The 21,948-nt window shown below is 40.5% G+C and overlaps 1 protein-coding gene and 1 long non-coding RNA gene across 3 annotated transcripts in view; one reads left to right on the top strand and one right to left on the bottom strand.

The window, feature by feature from the left end:
* The window catches only part of Zfhx4 (zinc finger homeobox 4), a 180,626-nt gene extending 178,584 nt beyond the window's left edge, over positions 1 to 2,042 (bottom strand). For both annotated transcript variants that reach the window (XM_028874020.2, XM_028874029.2), the window contains exon 1: positions 1,654 to 2,042. The gene's annotated coding sequence lies outside the window, so the exon portion shown is untranslated. The remainder of the gene's footprint in view (positions 1 to 1,653) is intronic.
* The window catches only part of LOC119087375, a 75,248-nt gene that overhangs the window by 41 nt on the left and 53,259 nt on the right, over positions 1 to 21,948 (top strand). The window contains exon 1 of the long non-coding RNA XR_005090784.1: positions 1 to 183. This exon is cut by the window's left edge and continues 41 nt beyond it. This is a non-coding gene — a long non-coding RNA (uncharacterized LOC119087375). The remainder of the gene's footprint in view (positions 184 to 21,948) is intronic.

Here is a 21,948-nt window from a genome sequence, read left to right as displayed (position 1 = left end):
TGTCCGTGTTTGTGATCTGAACCTTTGGTACCTACAAGGAGGGTGTCTCACCGAACGGTAGCTAAAACCTCACCAGGACCGCACGGAACTGTGGAGACACAGCCGAAGGCGCCGCTGGAGCTTCATGAATCTGGGCCAGACCCCAGACCCAGCGTTGCAAGGATCCCCCCGCCCGGATCACAGGTAACAAAAGAAATACAAACCAGTGCATCGTCTTCTGGGGGAGGGGGCTGGATGGGGAACCTTCTGCAACTTGACCATCGCTGAGGAACTTTTATACAATTCCACGAGAAATTTTATTATTATTATCATTATTATTTTTCTGATAGTAAAGAGTAGAAAGAATGGAAAGGGAGGAAGGCAGAAGTGGGGGGGGGTGTGGAAGAAAAAAAAAAGACAAGACTCGCCGAATTCCAGCCCCTGCTAGCTCGCCTAGCTTCTCCAGCCAGAAGGCGCGCATGGTACCGGCTGAAGCTAGGAAGGTGAAGTTCATTTGCAGACATGGAACCCTGGAGCGGGGTATGTGGGGGGGGGGGCAAGGAATGAATCAGTTCCCATAGTCGACCACAGCCCCCTTACACTTACACACACACACACACACACACACACACACACACACACACACACACACACTACACACCCTTGCCCTTAACCAAAAAAAAAAAAAAAAAAAGCAAAGGCTCTTGATCCCCAGCCGCGGGTGTCCTCTTAAGGCGGCGATCAAGCCCCGGGCAAGCTGCTTCCACCCCCAGGTCCGCAGCCTGAGGCCGGGAGATCCCGCCTCCTAACGGACCTGCCAGGGTCCGCGGCGCCGGCGCAGCCGAGAGCAGCCCGGGCCTGCCGCTGCCCGCCGCCGCTCGGCAGACCGGTGTCTACCTGCAGCCCAGCCCCGCGTTCGCCCATCCTTCTGAGCCCCGCGCCCCGCGCGCACCGGCCCCGGCCTCCTGCTGCCCCGCGCAGTGAGCGCCCTCCGGGGAACTTGCGAAGGGGTGGGGAAGGTAAAAGGAAGAAGAAAAGGAAACCGAAAAAAGATGCAGGGGAGGGTCGAGGGAGAGGAGAGGAGAGCAGAGGGGGCTCCAAGCCCCACCGACCAACGTCCAAACTTTCGGAGGATCTGTGCCGAGGAAGCATCATCTCAATGGGGTGCAGGGACGAGGGGAGAGCGGAGACCCCAGGCAGTGTCCGCGCCGCTGCGGAGCTGACAGCTTCGCCCGGCCACCAGAGTGTCCCCGGCTACCGGTGAAGGCAGAACCCGAAAAGACAGGGAAAAGGACAAAACTGCTGGCCGAAAGTGGATGATCTGCCACTTAATCCAAAAGTTAAATCCCAAAAAGCACGCCCTCCCCCAAGTAGAAAATCAGGTCCCCCCCGTGCCTTCTCACTCCCTCAGCAGAGCAAACCTTTGAGCCAAAAACCGGGGGAAATAGATGGGAAAGGGGGGCAGAGCGGAAGAGATGGTCGGGATGAGGGAATGTGTGCTAGGGCGAGCGGGAGCAAGCGAGCTAGGGGCAGAGAGGGAGAGAGGCGGAGAGGGAGAGGGAGAGAGAGGGAGCGAAATATCAAAGATTGTGCAAGATCAGGCTGGAAAGATAATCGATACTCGACCTAAATTTAACACAAACTACTCAATAAAAGTTAAAGAAAAAAACTTACTTTCCATTTCCCCTGCAGTTCCTACTCGGTCTTCGCCTCTTTTTTGTTTTGCTTTTATTTTACGTACAGCTGATCACATCCAAGTAAAAACGAGAGGGTTCATTAAAAAAATAAAAAAAAATAAAAAAAATAATCCTCGAACTTTATTGGGTGAAAATAAAAACGCTGGAGCAGAAAGTGGGGGGCACGGAGCGGTCCTCGGGGGTCCGGGAGGAGTTAAAGCATGTGCCGACCGCGGTCTCGCTGTTTGGTTGTGAAGGGGTTGGGAAAAGGAGGAAAGGAAATGAAAATCCGATATGTCTTTATTCTGCTAATTATTATCGTTTTAGCCCTGTTTAAAAAAATGGCTGATTAAGTTGAGTGCGCATGTCTTTGTGTGTCTATTCCCGATATGCACTCTGGGAATGAGAGAGGAGAGCGAGGGAGAGGGAGAGGGAGGGGGGAGAGAGAGGTGTAATTAGTGAGGTGATCAACATTCCCCAGACTGCAAATGACGCGCAGCCGGGACTCAGAGCAGCCCGGGAGCCTCGCGACTTCCAAGGCTCCGAGCGCTGCGGCTGGAGCCCTGGACTCGGCGACCGCGGAGACAGGGGATGGGGACCTCCGGGGCTCGCACCCCATGCGCCCCCGCGCACAACTCTCAAACTTCATTAGACACACACGTACACACACTCACACACACACACACACACACACACACACACACAGAGCAGAGGGAAGACTATAAAGCACAAATAGTTTCTAAGAAATGCCCTTTAACCATTCGAGATTTTTCTTTTCTTTTCTTTTTTCTTTTTTTTTTAATGAGGCAAAGCAATTACTATCGGACCAGAGATTTGTTTACCAGGGAGCTTTAAGGAGAAATATGAGTTAGAGTAATTAAGAGCTTTTCTCTAACATAGTTCATTCTACTATGCACTCGGACGCACTTTAATGGGGAAATAGGGGGGCCTGAGCAAATATGCAGATGTATGTAAATAAAGAGTGCCTGCCTGTGTGCAAACATCATGCAGCCCAGCCTCTTTCAAAGGAGGAATCGCACTCGGATCCGCAGGCGTCCTATTTAAACTATATCTTGCACTTGCACTCTCAATAGAGGAAACCCAGGGCAAGGGTGATGGAAGTGGTTAGTTTAGTTAAAGTAAACTTCCAAATGAGAGTAAGTCCGGGTTGTAAGAGTGATACTGGGGTACAGCTCTGGCTTTTATGTAATGTTCTTGAATATTTTATCAGATCGCGTAAGTTCAATGTAATAGCTTTAAGAAGACTTAGGGAAGAAAACCTTTCATCTTTCTAGTCTGTTGAGTTATCTTTCTTGAAGCACATTATGATGAATTTTAAAACCCCGCTACAGATCTCATTAGAGTGAAATATACTTGGTATTTTCTTGTGCAAAATTTAAGGTGGCTGATTCTCATTTGAAAATCTAATTATCTCTTTCCAATATTACAGATGTGAATATGAGTGACACTTTCATTAAAAGATAATTAACTAACACTCGGAATAGACATACTTTTAAATACCCCCTACTGAATGTGGGATATATATATATATATATATATATATATATATATATATATATATGAATTGCTACTCTGCATCTTGATACACTGCTACAGCAGAGGTCACAAGTAGACACTACTTATGTAATACTTTAAAACCAGGAATCACAGAGTGAAGGTAAGAAGTAACAAATCAAATGAGCTAAAAACAGGAAAGGACCGCAGTGTCCAGCTTCCTGGACAGGTGAGGCATCAGTCTTCTTTTAGTTGACAGGCCTTTGAAGTTTTGGATTGCCAGGTTCTGCTTCAAAACCTTGTTTTAGGCCTTAAGAACTAAAGGTACCAAACACCAACAGAAAGGTTTATTGCACAACGTTGGGACTAGAGAGAGAGTAAACATGTCTTCCTGGGCCTACACCATTGTATTATCAGTGTATGCTTGTTACATCCCAGGACAGACGCAAATGGATGAAAACACCTGGAAGGATAAAATCATAGCCCCCCAAAGAGCAGACCTTGGCCCATCTCTGAAAAGCTGCTTGCCTTCAGCAACTGGCTAACATTACAATGAAAATACAGAGGTTTGGAGCAGAGAATAAAACCTGGATATGGTCTTGAGTAAAAGAAAAAGCCAATGCCACTTTAGAAATCTGGAGTAGGTACATGAAGCGGTGCTTTAGAAACCAAGGCGACTACATGTTAACAAAAGAAAAAAAGAAAAAAGAAAGAAATTTTTTGTCCCCTAAGACTTCCATTTCCAACTTCGTTGGAAGGAAATCTATTCACAGGTTTCTAAGATTTTAAAGTGATTTTGTTTACAGCCCCACCTTCACACATCTGCCCCAGATATGTACTAGCAGCCTCCCATTGCCCCTCAGAGGGGTTAGGAAACACGTTGCACACAGGGGCAACATTTAAATTCTCTGTGACAGGTAAGGGAAAGGGGTGTTTTATGTAGAGTTACTGTTTACAGAAAGACACCTCGGAGAGCAAACATCCTGGCTTAAAAACATAAGAAGAAGAAAACTACTTGGGGTGTCTGCATGGGTTAAGAGGTGAGGACTTTTCTAGAGACTGGGGGACATGAAGGCAGGGGAAACTTTCAGGTTCAAATGAGCAAGGATCAAGCCCATTGCTGGAGAGGGCTCAGTGTACAAGCTGGCTGATGGAAAAAACCATTTCCTGCTATTGCAGACTGGTAAATGCGGATGATGAAGGAAACACCTGAGAACAATAAGTCTGTTTCAGGTTCAGGTGCAGAGAGGGTCTACTTGTGCCATGGTGGAAGGGAGGTGATCACTACCTTTGCATGCTCTGCATTTCTTTTGCTGATTTTACCCTCCTTGCAACGTTATCAATAATAGCAATGCCATTAATGTCAAGACAGCAAATGTCAAACCAAGAAAATAATTTAAAAATTTTGGTGGCTGTTTGTCCTAACACCCCTACCCCCATGTCTTTCTTGAAAAACATAGATCTGTGAGTGTGTGTGTGTGTGTGTGTGTGTGTGTGTGTGTGTGTGTGTTGGGTGGAGAGGGCGGTTATTGAATTCTACGTAAGAAAACAAAAGCAGAGCAGATTGAGAGCCTTTGCCCACTTTTGCACTCCCTTCTGTGCGGGGAGTGCTGCCCTCCAAAAGCGTGTGTGCTTGTGTGTGTTTTGTTTTTAATCATCTCTCTCTGTGTTCTTCTTTCACCTCTTTCCTAAGAAGAGAGGCTGGGGGTGAGGTCGGGGGGTTAATGGGCTCAGGGGAAGGGGCAGAGAGCGCTAGCAGAGAGTCAAGAGTCTCCTCCAGGGCTTGGCCTCAGAGCGCCCTGCCGGCGCTAGCAGGGCTGCTGGCAAGAGCCGGGCTGGTCTGCGCGGGGTGGGCCGCCGGCAGGGGCGCGGCGACCAGGGCGAGCCCAAGCCCAGCCTGCGGGCTGCTTCGGGGCGCGGGCGGAACCCAGTCTCTGTGCCGGACCAAGGGGCCGCGGCCCCCCAGGATCTCATTCTCAGCCGAGCGCTCCAGGACCCCCAGCTGGTCCCCTCAGGTCTCTGCCGAGCCCTGGCCCTGCACCTTGGACCTTGATTCCCAACCCATTCTCTAGCAGCGTCTCGTCTCACGGTACTTAAGCTGTGCCAACCTGCCGCCACCCTATGGAGCGCTGCCTACTTTATTTTTCAAAGTGAAAGGAGCACGAGGCTTTCCTGAGGCATGGAGAACTTTCGCTAGACCCTCTTCTTTACTTTGCAGAGCTGGCCCAGCGGAGCCCCAATCTCTCCCACCACTAGCACCTTGCCACTGAGTCCTTAACTGTTGGCGAACCCCAAGGCTACACCAAGTGGCTAGGTGTTGAGTGTTGGAGACAAGGAGCAATTAACATTGAGACAAAAGGTAACTTCTACTTCTAGACTTTTTTTTTTTCCTCGGCGCAGTTTATTTCACAAATCCACGCTGAGGACACTCTGGGCTTTCCAAACGGGATAATGAGTCGCCAGCTGTCCATTCTTTCCTTCCTCTGCCCTCCCCTCACCAATTCCCTAATAATGCTCCACCTCCCTCTCTCCGGAATCCTCCAGCTCAAGAACAACTCCAGCCCAAGGGAAAGGTTCCCAGTCTTTTGACCGGGCTTCCGGGCTCTATAGATAAGCTCTGTTTGAAACAAGGTATTACAAGATCTCAGCGTTAGGAACCCTTTAGAGCGCCATAGACACTTTCAGATCCTCAGCCCCCTCCTTTCTCCCTCTTTTTTTGTCGGGTCTTCTCCACCCAGGGGCTATTTAACAAAGGCAATATGTTAACTAACATTTTTGTTTAACTCAGCAGCTCCTTCTAACACACTTAAAACTTGATACCAAAGACTGATTGTGTGTGTGTGTGTGTGAAGAAATATTAGGATTTGTGTAGGTCAGGAGGAAATGGAACATTAAAAATGAATGGAAAAGTGCAGGGCTTGCTTGGGAAGGTGTCACAAGCACGTATTTACAGTGAGATAATTCAAAAGGTGTGTGTGTCCAAACCTTGTTATGAACAAAATTTGTTTTCTTGAGAAGTAACAAAGGTGTGTGTGTGTGTGTGTGTGTGTGTGTGTGTGTGTGTGTTTCAATATGACTTATCATGAAAAAACAACCCTCTTTGATGTGAGAGGTAAAGGCAATGGCATTCGAAAGAGAGAAGACATATTAAGCCTCTGTGTATATGTGTAGCATTTGTGGGCAGTTGGATCTTTTCCTGATTCTCTCCAGTCTGGCTGTTATCTCCTTTATGGTCTTATTTGTTTGTTTATTTATTAATCTTAAAATAACACTCCTGCTTCAAGGTCTCTGTTCTCCCAAATTATGTACATTTTTCTCTTCCTGAAGTCCACTTTAGGCTTTTCAGAGGCAGTCTACTTTAGCCCTTTTTCTCTGGAGGCTCTGACCTTTGGGGTGGGAAAGCTCATTATGTACACTCAGAAACAGACAGGTAAAGAAAGGAATGGGAAAAGAGGGAGGAGCTAAACAGGGTGCTGTGGGAGGGGGAAGAATTAAGAGAGAGGAGGGAAAAAAAGGAAAAAGAGTCAGAGCCCTCTGGCCTCTTTGAGGTCAGAGCTCAGACAGTACAGTGACCTCCTTTCCCTCTGGGCAACAAGCCCAGGGTTCATAAACAAAATCAGACTGGGACTCTCCCCAAACAATGGCAGTTGACTAACTCCACAAGCACTTCCACATCTCTTATTGCAATTACAGGGGACCCCTTATCACCACCATCCCCTACAAACCACACAGACCCAAGACCACAAGCCCACCCTCTTCAAACATATGGAGCTATTTCCATCAAGAGTGTCCAATGAAAATTTTATATTCAGTCTGGGAAAGAGCTCCAAGGGGTGATTCAGATGTGAAAAGGATAGACAAGTAGAAAAAGGAGAGAAAGAAAAAACCGGTCATGGAATAGAAGAGAAAGTGGTCATCTTTTTAAAAAGTAAACATACCTGTATCTAGTCAATAAACTGCTATAGAAACAATATCCTGAACTGGCCACTAGATAAAAGCGTTTTAAAACAGGACACTCCATTCATCTAAGCATTCACTTTAAGACAATAGTGCAGATAGCTCTGGTTGAGGAAAAGCCACCACCGTCATAGGTAATGCCCTTAAATGCCAGGCACAAAAGCCCCGTTAAATCCTACCACAAACAATCAGCACATCTGATCTAAGTTACCAAATGTATAATTAAATCCACATTTAATTACAAAGACAACCAGCAGAAACTAAATTAATCAAAGATTTTCTTAAACAAAATATTGTCAGGGTACACAAATGATAGCTTCACATTAGATTGTAAGCAAAATTGCATTCCAGGAAGAAATAGCAAGGTGGAAAAGAAAGGTGAATGTAAACACAGTGCATTACATTATTTTCAAACTTTTGCTTTAAAATGATTATCAGTGAAAGTCTAAGAGAAAAGGTTAAATGAAATACCTCAGAGCAAAAAGATCATCCCCTTCTCCTCTTCGTCTATCAGTGCCCCGCTAAAGCATATGGAAAATGTTTTCAAAATGCCCAGATTTGGCACATTGTCATTGCGAGAGAGGAGCGCAGTGATGCTGTTAGAGAAAATGGGAAATAAATTCAGGATTGGGTGCTGCCTCCTTCAATGCGGATTTATCTAAGTTTAATTTAATATTCTGCAATCACTGAATGATCGCTTATAATTCACCAAGATTTTAAAGGGCTTTATTTAAATACCTCGGGCAAAAAGAGAATGAAATTTAAACCATTGCTTATTTTTGTGTGTGTATTTTTCTATTTGGAGAACTTCAAGTGGGAACTTCTCATAATAAAAGGGAAAACGATGAAGATTTAGGTTTTTTTTTTTAAGAGAGACTGTTAAAGGAAAACATTAGCTTTATTAAAATCATTCTGAACGTAAAATCAAAAAGCACAAAATGGTTGTTTGTAAAACACTAAACCTTTAATCGATTTTATTGGCATTCCGATCGATTAGATAAACGGAAATCTATAGCAAACATCAAAGCATTTAAAACATTTTCTCTATCTCATTTATAAACAAAACTTTTCTTTTCAGTAGAAAAAATGATTATCAAACGACTAACAGGAAATTCTTCAGATATCAAATTACGATAATAAAATTATTTCCACATGGAAGGGAATAATGACAATGATGATAGTAATTACAATAATGAATAATTCAACAACCCTTTGACATGTGTGGAAGAACCTCGGGCAGAAACGGCATTTGAAGGGGGGCTTCTTTAAAATAAACACTTTCCTTATTTTTAAAGGACTATTTCAGAGACAACTCAAGGGGTCTTGCTTAAGGGTGCCTGCCAGACCAGTGTTAATTTCTCCGCAGATGCACACCAGTCGGTTTCTTAGCCGGCTTTTTCCTTCCAAATTGAGTTACTTCTGATTAGCAAAAATTAATATGCAAATAAGCGCGAGCCCTACTGGATTTACAAAGTTGAGGCTGGACTTGTCTTATTTTAGAAGGTGAATCCCAAATTATATAGGAAAAAGAAGTAGTTTTCCTAAACCTAGGATGAAGGGAAAACGATTTATTTGGAAATGTCAGAACTGCTGTCCAGAGAAGCTCTGCCATAAGAACTTAGGACATTCTAGCTGCGGGCAGGGCAAGTGTCGCTCTAATGGGCATTGTGTTTGTTAAAGAAAATCAATAAAAGTGGCTGTAGTTAGTGAGGCTTGTGTTTGGGACTTGCGGCCACGGAGACCCTGGTGTTTGGTCCTTCCCGGAAAGTCCCCGCGTCGCTGGGAGCGGGGCGCCCGGCTGTGGCACCTGGCAGGCAGCTCCACTGGCCCTCCCCTGGAGCGCGGATCCACCGACTGTCGCCTTCATCTTCTGCCCTGCCTGTGGACCGTGGCTCCGGCCTCGGGTCCTTCCAGTTGACCAGGGCTGCCTTTCCATCCTCGCCCTCAGCACCTTCTCCATAGTTCCCACTCATTGCTGTCGCTGCTTCCTCCCTCCGTCCGCTTGGAGCCTAAACTTCTGTTTCCATTCTACTGGAATCCCACTCGTACAACTAATCCCCAAGTCCCTTTGGTGAATCTGGACAAGTCTCCACTGTTCCTCCCCTCCCCCCCCACTCTCCTGCCATTTATTTGGCAACTGGGGTCTTCTTACCCTCTCTCTCACTTCAAACCTCTCCTCCAGACATTCCAGAGAGTTCTCATCACACCAGAATGTGCTCTCCTCCTCTTCCTCCTCCTCCCCTTGGGTTGGGGAGTGAGAGGGGGGATTTCAAGTTGAAGTCCCAGGGGTTTTTACTCTATTCTTTTAACAGCTTTACTTTCCCTTTTCTTCTTTGCGTAACCTTCACCTAACTCCTAATTTATAACAGAAGCGGGCTCTTTCCCCTGCAGCCCGCAGTTTACAGTTTCCGTCTGGGGCTTGTGCATAGAGCGCTCCTGGCTTCCCGGCCCCTGCTCCAGCTGCCGCAGCTGAGTGGCGACAGTGCCCTGACACCCGATGGCCATCTAACCGCACTTTCTCTTCTTGGAATGAGTTCCTGCCTGAGATGTAAAGTTCTCCGCAAAGCGCCTCTTTATTTGTCAACTGGCTGCCCTGCTGGAATGAGGACTGGGATGTAGGGGGCCAGGCAACAGAACCCCTTTAACCACCCCCCCCTTTTTAAAAAAAATCCTGAGTCCCTCCATCCAACCCGGGGTGACGTCTCGTGTGAATAACGAATTCTGAAGATTTTCCTTCTTGGCACGTGCAGTTTGCGTCTGAGTTACTCCCCAGCGGTCTCCCACCCTCTCTGTGTCTTCTGGCTCGCGAAGCCACTTCTTTCACCAGGCCACCCTTTCTATTCTTTCACTGGCTGTGGGCCCTGAGAGCGAGAGGGAGAGCTGGCTAAAGACCTCGTCCCTTTTCTTCTTCTAGCTGACGCAGCTGCCTCAGAAAATCGCTGTGGCCGCTGCCTCTTCCCGCTTTAATCCCAGACCTCCAGTCATTGGGCAGCTCCTTAGAGGCAAGAAGTCAACACCATGGCAACCCGACAAGCCTATCAAATCACCGGCTGACATGACAGCAGCAACACCGGCAGCCAAGAATGGGCTGGGCGGAAGAGCAGAGTGGCCACTGCACTCATGTGCATGGGCTGGCAGTGGACAGCAGCTGCCGGCCTCCACAGTCAGACTGCGTGTGTGCACCACTGCATATTCCTGTAGCACACCACTTAGTAGTTTTGGAAGAGGAGGAGGAGAAATGGAGATGCATGTAACTCAAAGAAGCCCCAATTCTGGGAATGATAAAGCAAAACTGTCTACTCTCCGCTCCACTAGTCCACAAATAGTCTCAGTAGCCTCAGAGATGTAAAAGGCTTGCCCCAGAGCCTAAGGTTTCTTTGCCAGGTCTGTCATTTGCTTGAGCAACACGAAAGAAACATTTTGTTCTGGAGGTCTAAAAGGAATATATATATATATATATATATATATATATATATATATATATTTTACATGAAAAAATACTGTTGTCTGCCAGTGTTAAGTTAGGTGTGCTGTGGCTCAACACGAAGCTTCTTTGGGATAGGCTTGGAAATGACCTAAACTTTATCTTAAGCTACCTTTGCCTTTTCTTTTCATATATTGTGTGTTGGTGTGTAATGTGAGTTTTGGACAGTTTCCAGAAAGGGAGGAAACTTTAAAAATGTGTGTGTCACCTCCCCCAGCCCTGTCTGGCCTTTGCATCTCCACTTTTCTTAAGAAACTGATGATTATACCAGTAGGAAGGAAAGCGGGGTACTGATATTGCAGAGAGAGCGTTGTCGACCATGAGGCAGGCTGGGGCAGGATTGTTCATTGACAACCTGAAGATCAAGACAGGCCTTTTTGAGAAATCCACAGCACATCAGTTCTTTTTCATTTAAAGTTTCCTTGTGAAACCTTGGGGAAACAAATATTTGTACAAGAATCTAGAAGGGTGTCTTTGGCTATATGTCCCCCAAGGATCGCTAACGGCATTGCTTTCTAAGTTTCTCTGTTGAAGTTGGGTAGAATAAAGGGAGAACTTCATTTAAAAAGTAGAGTTCATGTGTCTCATTGAGGAAATCTTACATGAATTCTAAAAATTTACACTTACTTTCCCTTAAATGTAATGTAAACAATACATTAAATTAGCAAGTTTCATTTTTATCTACCTTAAAAAAAAAGGCTTTCAGTGTGTGAGAATTTAAATTTTACTTGGCATGCATATAATCCTGGAGAACTGGAAAGGCTCCTCCAGACAGCGATTGGCAGGTGGAGCAAAGCCAGACAGAGCCAAGCTTTGGGCCTTAAAAAATTCAACGAAATCTTGACCCTGATATCCTTCCTTGTTCTATATTTCTTTGTTGATGGGTACCAATATTAAAGCATCACATTTAGAAAATGTAATTTATTAAAGATCAAAATATGCATAAAAACTCCTGGAAAGACAGCTACAACATTCAGGAAAAATGTGTATTCTCTGAAATGGAAATTCTAAGGATGTTCAGTTAACATTGTCTTGTTTCATGCCACTGTACAATGTTGCTCAGTGAAGATCTGCCAAAAACTCAGAACTAAAATTTGGTTACAGTTTAAATGGATACTCTTTGCCAAGTTAATGTTATGCTGAAGTCTATGTGGCTAAATCACCTCATACTTGAGTGTTTGCAGTGAGAACTACATGAAAAAACAACATACTATGTTTTAAATTAAACTGTATTTGTTTAATCTTTTTCTCATAGAATCAAACCTGTAAATAGAAAGGTTTCAAAGCTAAGTGAAGTGTCAAAATATTTCAATATATTTTAGCTTCGGAAGAATAAATACACACAGAATATGAAATAAATTCTACGATTTCATTGTTTTGTTTAATGATATATCCAAGTTACTGGAAAACTTGAAATACCTTAGGCTCTGTAATATTATTTGTATATTTGTATATATAGTTTTCAAGTCAAGGACATGTATTTACACTGTCACTAAAATGTTCATTTATATATATATTATATATAATTGCTTGAAATTTTAAAGAGGTAAAATTAGTAGCTTAATATCTTTAATCAAGCCAAAATGCCCAGGAATTTTAATAGTTCCTCTGAATTTTTGATGTATTGACATTAAATGTTTTTTGTTATAAACTTTTCATTTGTGTATGATTGAAAATTTAAAGAATTTTGCATATGTAATACTTTTATTTGTAATCATCAGTTAATTTTCCTGTCACCTTTAAAACAACGCTCACAGATTATACGAGATATGGCTGTTAAGGCATTCTATCTGAATGCTATACAGGGAGTTAGTTAGCCCTACATTCAGATCTTTACACTCAATGGAGTCTCTTGTTCTCATAGTGTTTTCACTACACACACTATGCTAATGAACAACATGGGGAATTAAATACAGTTTGAATGCTACACTAAAAAAATAATGCAAGAATGCATCACTTATTTTCAGCCCGGTGGATACCATCTCTGTAGAGTTCATTCTTGACCTTACCTGAGTAAGTACTTTAACTTAACGTATGAGACACACCTAGAGGAGTAATACATTGAGCTTAATAGGAAGACAGTTAATAACCTTTATTCATCCTCATGCGCTATCAATCATGGCTGTCAGCAGTCTGCTGAATCAAAGCAAAAGTGTTCTTCACAGATGACTGATTAGAAACGCAAAATCACAAGATCCATCTTCATGGTCACTTTTATTATAGTCATTTTTAAACTGACAGCAACCTGCTCAGTTTCAGCACACTGGCCATCACAAACAGTGTCACTCAGTGCAGCTAAGCATGAGAAGAGGTTGGCTGGATTATACTTAAAAATAATTAGGCCCTCAACCCTTTGTGGCCTAGAAAAAGGTGGTCTTCTCCTAGGCTCTTTTTTTTTTCCTACTTTGATTGCAGTGAGTCATTAGCTTATAATTTAGAAGGTAGTCAGTGTTTTCTTGTCAACAAGGAACTAGAAAGCAAATATATCTAGTTGAGAGTTACAGACAACTTTTTGTCCAGAGTTTCTTCTGAGCTTCATGGCAACGCCCCCTTTGTCCTCACAGTTTATATGGGCTTCTTTGTATAAGTATGTGTGGATGTATATATACATATATATGTATATGTATATGCATGCATGTGCGTGTATGTACATATGGACTGCATACAATTAGTGTATCCTGCAATCTAGTTAGGCAAAAGTTGAAAATGATAGTCTGAAGGGCTTCTTTCTGTGGAAGTCACTTAATGTCATCACTTAGCATCACAGCACTGACATTACTGAGTCTGTAACTACTGAAATCCAGGGTCCTCAAGGTGACCACAATAGAAAGTACTAAGTAGCTACGTAACTTCTTGACATGTAATCCTATATCATTTCATTTCTGCCTTAAAAAAATGACACATTTAAAAAACCAAATAGATATACAGAAAAAAATAAATTAGAGGTTTCCCAGGTATAGCTGACTCAAATGATAAGAAACTTTGTTTTTACTTAGATTCTTAATTATTATGATTCAGGCACTATAGTTTTGGGGTTTATTTCATGATACTTTGTAGACTTTGGGAATATATTATAGTACAATAAAGTATAACATACATCTTTATGTAGGGGAATTTTATGGAAAATATTGAAGACAATTTTCATACACGTGTTGTGAGTAGGTCGTTTCATAGTTCATAAAAGAAAACTCAAATAATTTAAATATTAGTTTAATAACTTTAATCAAAAGACCTTATAAATATCTGTGTAATGGATATTCTTTCATCAAGTGTTCATTTTCTTTTTTGTGGCTGTAGACACTTGTACGCAAATTGAAAGAAAGAGCAGGATAGAGAGATGCAGAGAGGCTACAAAATTATCAATTTTATATAACTATATTCATTTTCAAAGAAGTCAATATCTGACTCTTTAGAACACTCTGCAAGGATACTGACTTTTTATTTCATTTCTCACTCTATACACACACATACACACACACACACATATTATTTATTCTAGATTGAGAGTATATGTATGTATAAGTGATATATCTGTCTTTTCATGTGTGGTTATAGATGGATCAAGTTATTCTATGTATTAAAAGGCTAATGTCAACTAATATTGATTTCTTTAATATTGTACTCAGCTTATGCCCATTTTTCTATAGATATAGGTGCAGTAACTAAAATATTAGGAAATAAATCTCAACTAGTGATCTTGTTTATTTATTTTGAAATAAATAAATGTGTCTGAATTTGAATTGATATATTTGTTACTTGATATCTTAAAATATTCCTACTCTATAATAATAAAAATAACAATACCTGCATGAGTAGATATGTAAGATTAACTGAAATGATTACATAGTTTAAGAGCTATGTAATGCCATAGAAGCCTTGGAATAATCATATTAGTGTGTTCATTTGTTCATTTCCAGCTAAGCAATAAAAGCAGAATGTCTTGGAACAAAATGCTGTGTGTATGTGTGTTTAGTTTGGATACACGAAGTTCTTATTTCTAAAACAGACAACATCTCATAGAATTCAGTGTTACTTCATTTAAAGTTAATTTCGGTGTAAAGTCTACTTTCTGGCTAATTGTGGTTATCAAACTATAGTCAAAAATCAACACTGGAAAGTTTTGGACTTGTGGTGAAATTTTTAGGGTAGTCAAATGATCATCCTTTGGTGTCATCAACATTTCTACCATCAGTGTGGATCGCTATTATCAAACTTTAACATACATCATAAATATGAACATTTATAAGGCTTGTAATGACGTGAGACTTACAATCCTACCCATCTAGAAATGGAACTTAATATATCGAGAAATAGCAAAAACATTTTTCTCATGTGTTAAACAAAATGAAACAGTTAAAACCTCCACCTTTTAAAATTTACCATAAAATATTGTTTTAAGAATTTTGTTTTGACATAATTTAAAGTCACCACCCACTTATACTTAAAAATATTACTGCTAATACAAGAAGTCTTTTGAAAAAAATATTTATTTTCCTGAAGTGTTTGGCTGCTTTGTTCCTGTTAGTTTCTGAATTTCATGACAATTTGTCATCGTTTCTGCTAACATTTTTTTCTTCAGAGTATTCCATATTTAAGTGCACATGTAAAGTAAATGATTTTATTTAATAAAAAAATATGATAAATGGACTAGAACGAAGGCCTTTCAGCTGGTGGAACTTACTTCTTCATTTAAGTACATAGTGATCAGAGAATATTTTAAACTGAAAAAGCTTAAGTTTTCATCATTTGGGTGTGGCTGGAATTTGTGTTCATGCATTATTATATACAATATGCACATGTATGGATACACATACAAAATACTATGATATTTAGACTGTTGACTTCTTTCAAAACGCTGCTGCACACAGATATTCCAATGCTGATTGCCTTGCCTGCACTTACGCTGCCCGCATATGCAGTTAAAGCATTTCTCCCTCTCCTTGAGTATGATTTTCCCTTGGTACCTGAATTGTTCTTTGTTGAATCTTTGTGATAAAAAAGGCTGTTATGTGAGTGTCAGCTTGCAATAAATGTGTGAGAAGACGGACAATCAGGACAGACCGGCCATTTTTTAGCATGTCTTTTCTACCTGGGATTCAGAGTCCCAGCTACCAACTAGTGATATTTAGAGAGAAGGCAAAAGAAAGCAAGGGTCACACACAAATCACTTTTAACCTTTTATAGTCAAAAAGGGAAAAATTGTGAAATATTTACAATTATTTGTTGTGTGATTCAGTTTTAACTGCTTTCAAAATTAATTTTTAACATGATATTTTTGTTTATTGTAAGTCCTTATTAAAAATGGTCATTTCGTTCACTTCTTCCCTGTTTGTTAAAATTTTATCTATGCAGCCTTTAAAAGTCTCCAAAACCAAGATTCATATATTTTCTGACATTCCTATCCCCAAAGCTTTTTGTTGACTCAGACAATAAGGTTCTAAGATGCATTTTATAAAAATAGACTATTTTAATATGTATGATTTTTTTCTGGTTTTTTGGAAGGGAGTTTCTTTTTTCCAAAGAAATGCACTAGCAGACTTAATTGGCACTTATCTGCATGGATTTGGGGATGTTTAACGCTTTTTTCAAGTAAAAAATTAGGATAATACAATAGAGATAAATATGCCTATTTGATAGCTTGGCTTTTTTTTTTTATGCAAGCCTTCACTTAAGCATTATGCAGCCCCTGAAGAATTTTAAAGTATTGCAGTTTATTTTGCAATGTTTGCACAAACACTCAGAGTAATATTATATTGCCTAGTTATTTCATGATATTAAATTTCACATTTAGATTTTCTTTTGAATTTTCCTGTTTGAGACATTTGGATATCATCTTATTAGCTATCATAAACTGGTAGTTTCAGGAGGGGGCGATTGTGAAATGTAAACACTGCTTCTAGATTTTACAGCCTTGCCATCGAAGAGAGGCCAGTGCCACTTTACCCCGAACATTTCCCTGTTATGATTATAAGAAAAGATCAGATGCTGTGGCAATTTTTTTCATATGTGATCTTTCTTTAGAATTATTTTTCAAAGAAAACTGTTCTTAGCCCCTATTTTCATCTCCAAAAAAGCATTACGTTTTGCCTCATTGTGAAATATTTCTTCATAGCATATCTTAGTTTAATTCACTTTTAGCAAAAGAAACACCCAGGCTCAATCTGGAGACCTCCTTCCAACATAATTTGGCTGGACCTTTTCTTAGTAAAGGTTTTCTGGTTTTCATTTTCACTTCATATTCTCAAATAAAAGATCCTTTGTTGTCTACCATTTGATTGGACTTAATGAAAAACACTCCATTTTAACTTAACAGTATTTCCTTTTGAATTTATTATATTTAAGAACACTGTCAAGAATCAAACATTTAATCTCAGGTTTTTATATTTCAAAATACATTACTATCACATGGCTCAGTGAGGTGCTGTAAAAAGTACACTGAAAAGATTTCAAACAGAAAAGCAAAAGCGAAAAACGCTTGCCTTCATTTTAATATGAAACTAAATACTAAGGCTAATGTGCAGATTGGGTTCGGCAGCTGACTGTAAAGAGTCACATGTGACAGGGTGCCAGCAGCAGAATCGTGCAGTATTGACTAAATGAGCTTCACTGATTTGTATTGAGGCTAATATCTTCTTTAAACAATTCCGTGTAAATTGTGCGTATAAAGTCATTGGAAGCTATTTCTCAGGACAGCCTTGCCGGCTAGCTACCTGCTGGAGTGAGGAAGATAATCAATAGGAAGAAATAGAGCCGAGCATGAGCCTGGAAAGCCGCGGAGCAGTTAATGCTGATAAAAGTAGATGATGTCAATATTTGGGAATAGCACAACTCTGGGATAATAGACAAAAGAGAAGTGCATGTGTTGTAGGGCATCCAAACGGGGACGAGATGGAAGTCTAAGTGGCAGATGATGCTGTAGGCTGCAAAAGACATTCTTTATTACAGCCATTGTTAATCTCCACTGCAATCCAAACACAGAACAGGATGTCGTATGGAAAAGGGCACCTAACTTTATCAGCAGTTTAAAGACCCCTTTCTGTTTCAGTGGTCAGTTGATTTCTACTGTTTTTACATATATCATTAAAATTAAAAAAATTTTCCTAAGTGGCTTCCAAGATATGCAAAATAAAGTAACATATAAAAAAGAAAATAAAGATGCTGTCAGTTTGAGGGTGGTTCTAAACATGTAAACAAACCTTGGTGCCTCTGTGTACGTTTGTGGTTATAGAAGACACTTTATTTTTCAAAGATAGTAGACTAATTGGAAGTGAGGTAATGGTATGTTTTTACTAATTTAATAGTAAAAATCAGTTTTGCTTTTGCTGTCAGGTGATGAAATTTCATTCTTCAGTGCTGATCTTTCTGTTGATGTATTATGACATAGTCTGTCAACATGAGCAGATACAGGGAGGGAGACCAGGTGACTGAGGCACAACCTGCATAGTGCTCCTCTCGAATTTTAAGCATGCTAGTGTGTTTGGATATAAGAAGGAAGACTATGATTGCTTTACATACTATTATCTCTATAATGTTTTAGTCCAATCAAATCAGTTGGACCACAGCCACGTTCCAAACACAAATGAGGGAGCCAATTTCAAAACATGTATTTTAGAATATCTTCTTCTTCATGTAGCTGTTTAATGTTATAAGTTCATTCTTTAAAAAAACAGACACCATCCCCAATATGCAAATTGCTCAACAAAAAGCAATAAATTTAGGTGCATATGGTTATTAAAGGTCATCATTTCTTCCAAATTAAATAATTCTATAACTGTTACATGCTTTTATTGTCACAGATATTTCAATTGTTTGGTGTTAGATACATGGGTTATGCCAAACACAATTCTCTGGACAGATAAAATAGCAACACCTGATATACACATATGTGTATGTATATTTACTTGAAATCATGTTACCAAATGTTATTAGAAAGTCAAATGTATTTGCCTTGTACCTGATCTTTTTTTTTTTAAGCCCATGCACATACAGGATCAAATGTTTGTTTTGTGCTGTTATTTTTGGAGTCGCTAGTTATTTTAACAAGACTACTTTGAGCTTTAGCAAAACACATATTAGGGTTATTAATCCAGTATACTACATAATAATTACAATAATTTCAGACTGTAAATATATCATCTTTGCAGGCTGCCTTACAATAAGAAATATTCATTTAAAAATTCTAATATATTGCCAGACATCCCATCTTTTCATCTTAAATACAGAGAAGTAAAATATTCTTATTTATTATTGAATTCCAGAGAAGGCTTCATTTCAAATAAAGTCTGAATTTTGATTTGGAGACACAGAAAACAATCTTCTGAGATCTGTACTCCAGCTAATTTGTTAATCTTCTGCCACTTTCAGCATTTGTCACACATAGACCAGGAAATTGGCTCCATCTCATTCTAGCTCTGTATTGAATTAAAAACCTCTACTGCAAAGAGGAGCATGATGTGGGGAAAGAATAAATTTAGTTCTTTCTTTAGTAATGCACATATATTTCCATACATTTCACATCCTAAGGGAGACTATGAATGCATTCAATAAATACACAACTATAAAGAATAATTCCAGAAAAAAGAAAGGTTTACATTTTTTTCTGGTTTTAATATGCCATTTTAAGTCTGGACACTTAAGATTAAATATTTTTATTCATTTATTTTGCTTTTCTTTTAGCAGACACCTTCAGCATTGGAGAGAAATCTTATATAATGAATTTCAATTGTTCCTTCCATTTGGATGATGTTAGCAAGTTTAGGTAGAATCAAATTATATATCAGCAATGACAAATTGAGAAAAATGTTTTGTTTGTTTGTTTGTTTGTTTTTGCCATTTGAATCCTGGCTATCTTAGTAGACATGTGCAAACTACATAGGCACATGCAGAGAAAGGAGCACCCATTCCTATTTCGTTAGTGTAGGCCATCAGGCAAGGTGGGTTTCAACAACACACCGTAATGCAGAGCACTCTGTGCACAGTGGGTGTGTTTCTATTAAGACCTGGTTAAAATAAGATCTGTCCCACAGGTGATGGAGATTTCTAGCTGACTAGGAAGATAGACTTCCTTGTATGTGTAGTTCACCATACTTCCCAGTATCTGGATTTCAGAGTGCACTGAGAGGAGACGGGCAATGTGGTAGATTTATGATGGCCTCACAAAGACAGAGCTAGCAAAGATTATGGCATAGTTGTTTAGAGAAACGGTGAACTGAAGCTTCCTGATTTACACTGACATATATCTAGATGGATCCTTCGTTTGCAAATTGCCTTGAAGAGTCATCTTTTATTAAATGTTTGATAGGTACTGAAATGTACATATCTATTTTAAAGCATACCAACTATGCTGCAATTATTTATGCAAGGATTCTGGTAAGCAGTTTTAGCTTACAAACCCTTTCATTGATATAGCTAAAATTTGATAAATACCTTAAAATAACATCCAGTGACATTATGGCATCAGGTTAGGAAATACATTTTACAAAATTTCAAAGTTAACATCCAATTGTGAGGAATTTGGAAAAGTCACAATAAGCCTGCATAGTAAACAGTTCAAGGTCTCTAAAAATATTTATATTCTTACTCTATGATAAAGAAACAAGCCTTAAAAGAGTGCCTGCATTGACCAATCCAAAGCCTCTGCTCCCCTGGCTCACTTGATCATTAGCATGAACCACATCACTGTTCCTTTTTTGTTTCATAAGACCAGTGAAGACACTCCTTGACTAAGTATGGAAATCGTGAGCAAACATCCATGCAGACACTTTCCTATGGAGGACTTATCTGTCTAATATCAGAAAGGACAGCATGCAGTACCCAAACTTGTCACCACTCAGCATTTCTAACTCATGACTTAATATTGTTTGCTGCTTTCTTTTTAATTACCACAATAGCCTGTGGTATCATCATTCAAATTCAGGGGACACATAAATTGTTCTTTTCAAATCCACACACCGATTTTTATGCTCCCTCTTAATCTGAGAAATAAACGTGTGGGCAAAGACGCGGGTGTTATATAATTAGATGTGAGATCTGGGAAAGGGCTGGAGTCACAGACCCTTAAGACACTCATTCTGTTCGTTTGATTATCCTTGCATTTTACAGCCTAAGAGTGCAGATGCCCAATACTGGCATTGTGTAAATGGGTGCTTCCAGAAGCTGCTCACTTGAATTACTGGGTGCCCCAGCTGCTTCCAGCATAAAATTCTCTAACAGACAGCAGCTGACAAAATGGGAGAATATGGCTCAAAGTGTCAGATAACTTTTACCTCTAATGTAAGTTTTGAGGAATTCTTTCCAGTTACTCTCTCTCTCCTTTTTTTTTAAGGGGGATTTGCTAAAAACAAATGGGAAATATATGAAACATGCTTTTTTGCTATTGACCTAAATTCTTCATCAGAACATAAAATCCTTCCTCCTTTTCTCCCTCCTCCCCTCCCTCCTCTCACCCTTCCTCATTCTCTCCTTTCCTATTATCTCAATCTTCCTTTATCCCCCCTCTTTTTTTAAATCACTGTAAAACCCACATAAAGTGTGATTTACTCCTCAATGAGTTTTTGAAGGTGCACGTGGGTTCTCTAGGTCCCTCTGTCCCACATAACTGCATACGCCCCACACTGCCCTTTCTCCCTTCCGACAGACTCTAACCAACAACTGTCCTCCCCCTGCCTTGGTCAATGAAGTGAGGTACTACAGCTATCACATGCCTGTCCCTCCACTGACTGTGCCTCACTTAGCATAAAGTCCCCCAGGGTAACCAGGATATCTTCCTCCAGTGTTTAGTCATTATCCTCCTCCTTGAAAGATAACAGGGAGGAAGCCTTTGGAATGTTGCACATGCATTAAACCTGTTCATTAACTAGGAACTTGGAAGTCAAAAACAGCAAGGAGATTTAATTCATATGGGAATCAAGGGGAAGGAAGCTTTCAGCTTTTGTTAAACATTGACAACTCCTAGGTAACAAAGTTAAGGTTCCTGGAATGCACCTCGTGCCAGGCACTGTGACAAGCAACTCACTAACATTGTCAGGTCCATCCACATAGCTCCCGCAGTGTTCCTCTTATTATCGCCCCCTTTACAGATGACAGAAATCGAGGCACAGAGAGGTCAAGTCCCTTGCACAAGTTTATAAAAGCAGATAAGTACTAGAGATGGGATCCAGCCACCCCCTTAAGCACTCTCATGCTGTTTCCCTAATAGTCACTTAGCAAACGCCCTTCTCTTCAAATCCATGGGGATGAAAGCATATCCTTCTGCGTAGAGAGGAAGCAGCCCTTCACTGTCCTCCTCTAGTGCAGAAATAAGGAGAAAATATGACTGGCTGAAGCCTGCTGACTTTG

Source organism: Peromyscus leucopus, chromosome 2, assembly GCF_004664715.2.
Source record: "Peromyscus leucopus breed LL Stock chromosome 2, UCI_PerLeu_2.1, whole genome shotgun sequence".
In the NCBI taxonomy this organism is placed as follows: Eukaryota; Metazoa; Chordata; class Mammalia; order Rodentia; family Cricetidae; genus Peromyscus; species Peromyscus leucopus.
The sequence above is the reverse complement of the archived record's forward strand: the minus strand, read 5'-3'. Positions and strand labels throughout refer to the sequence as shown.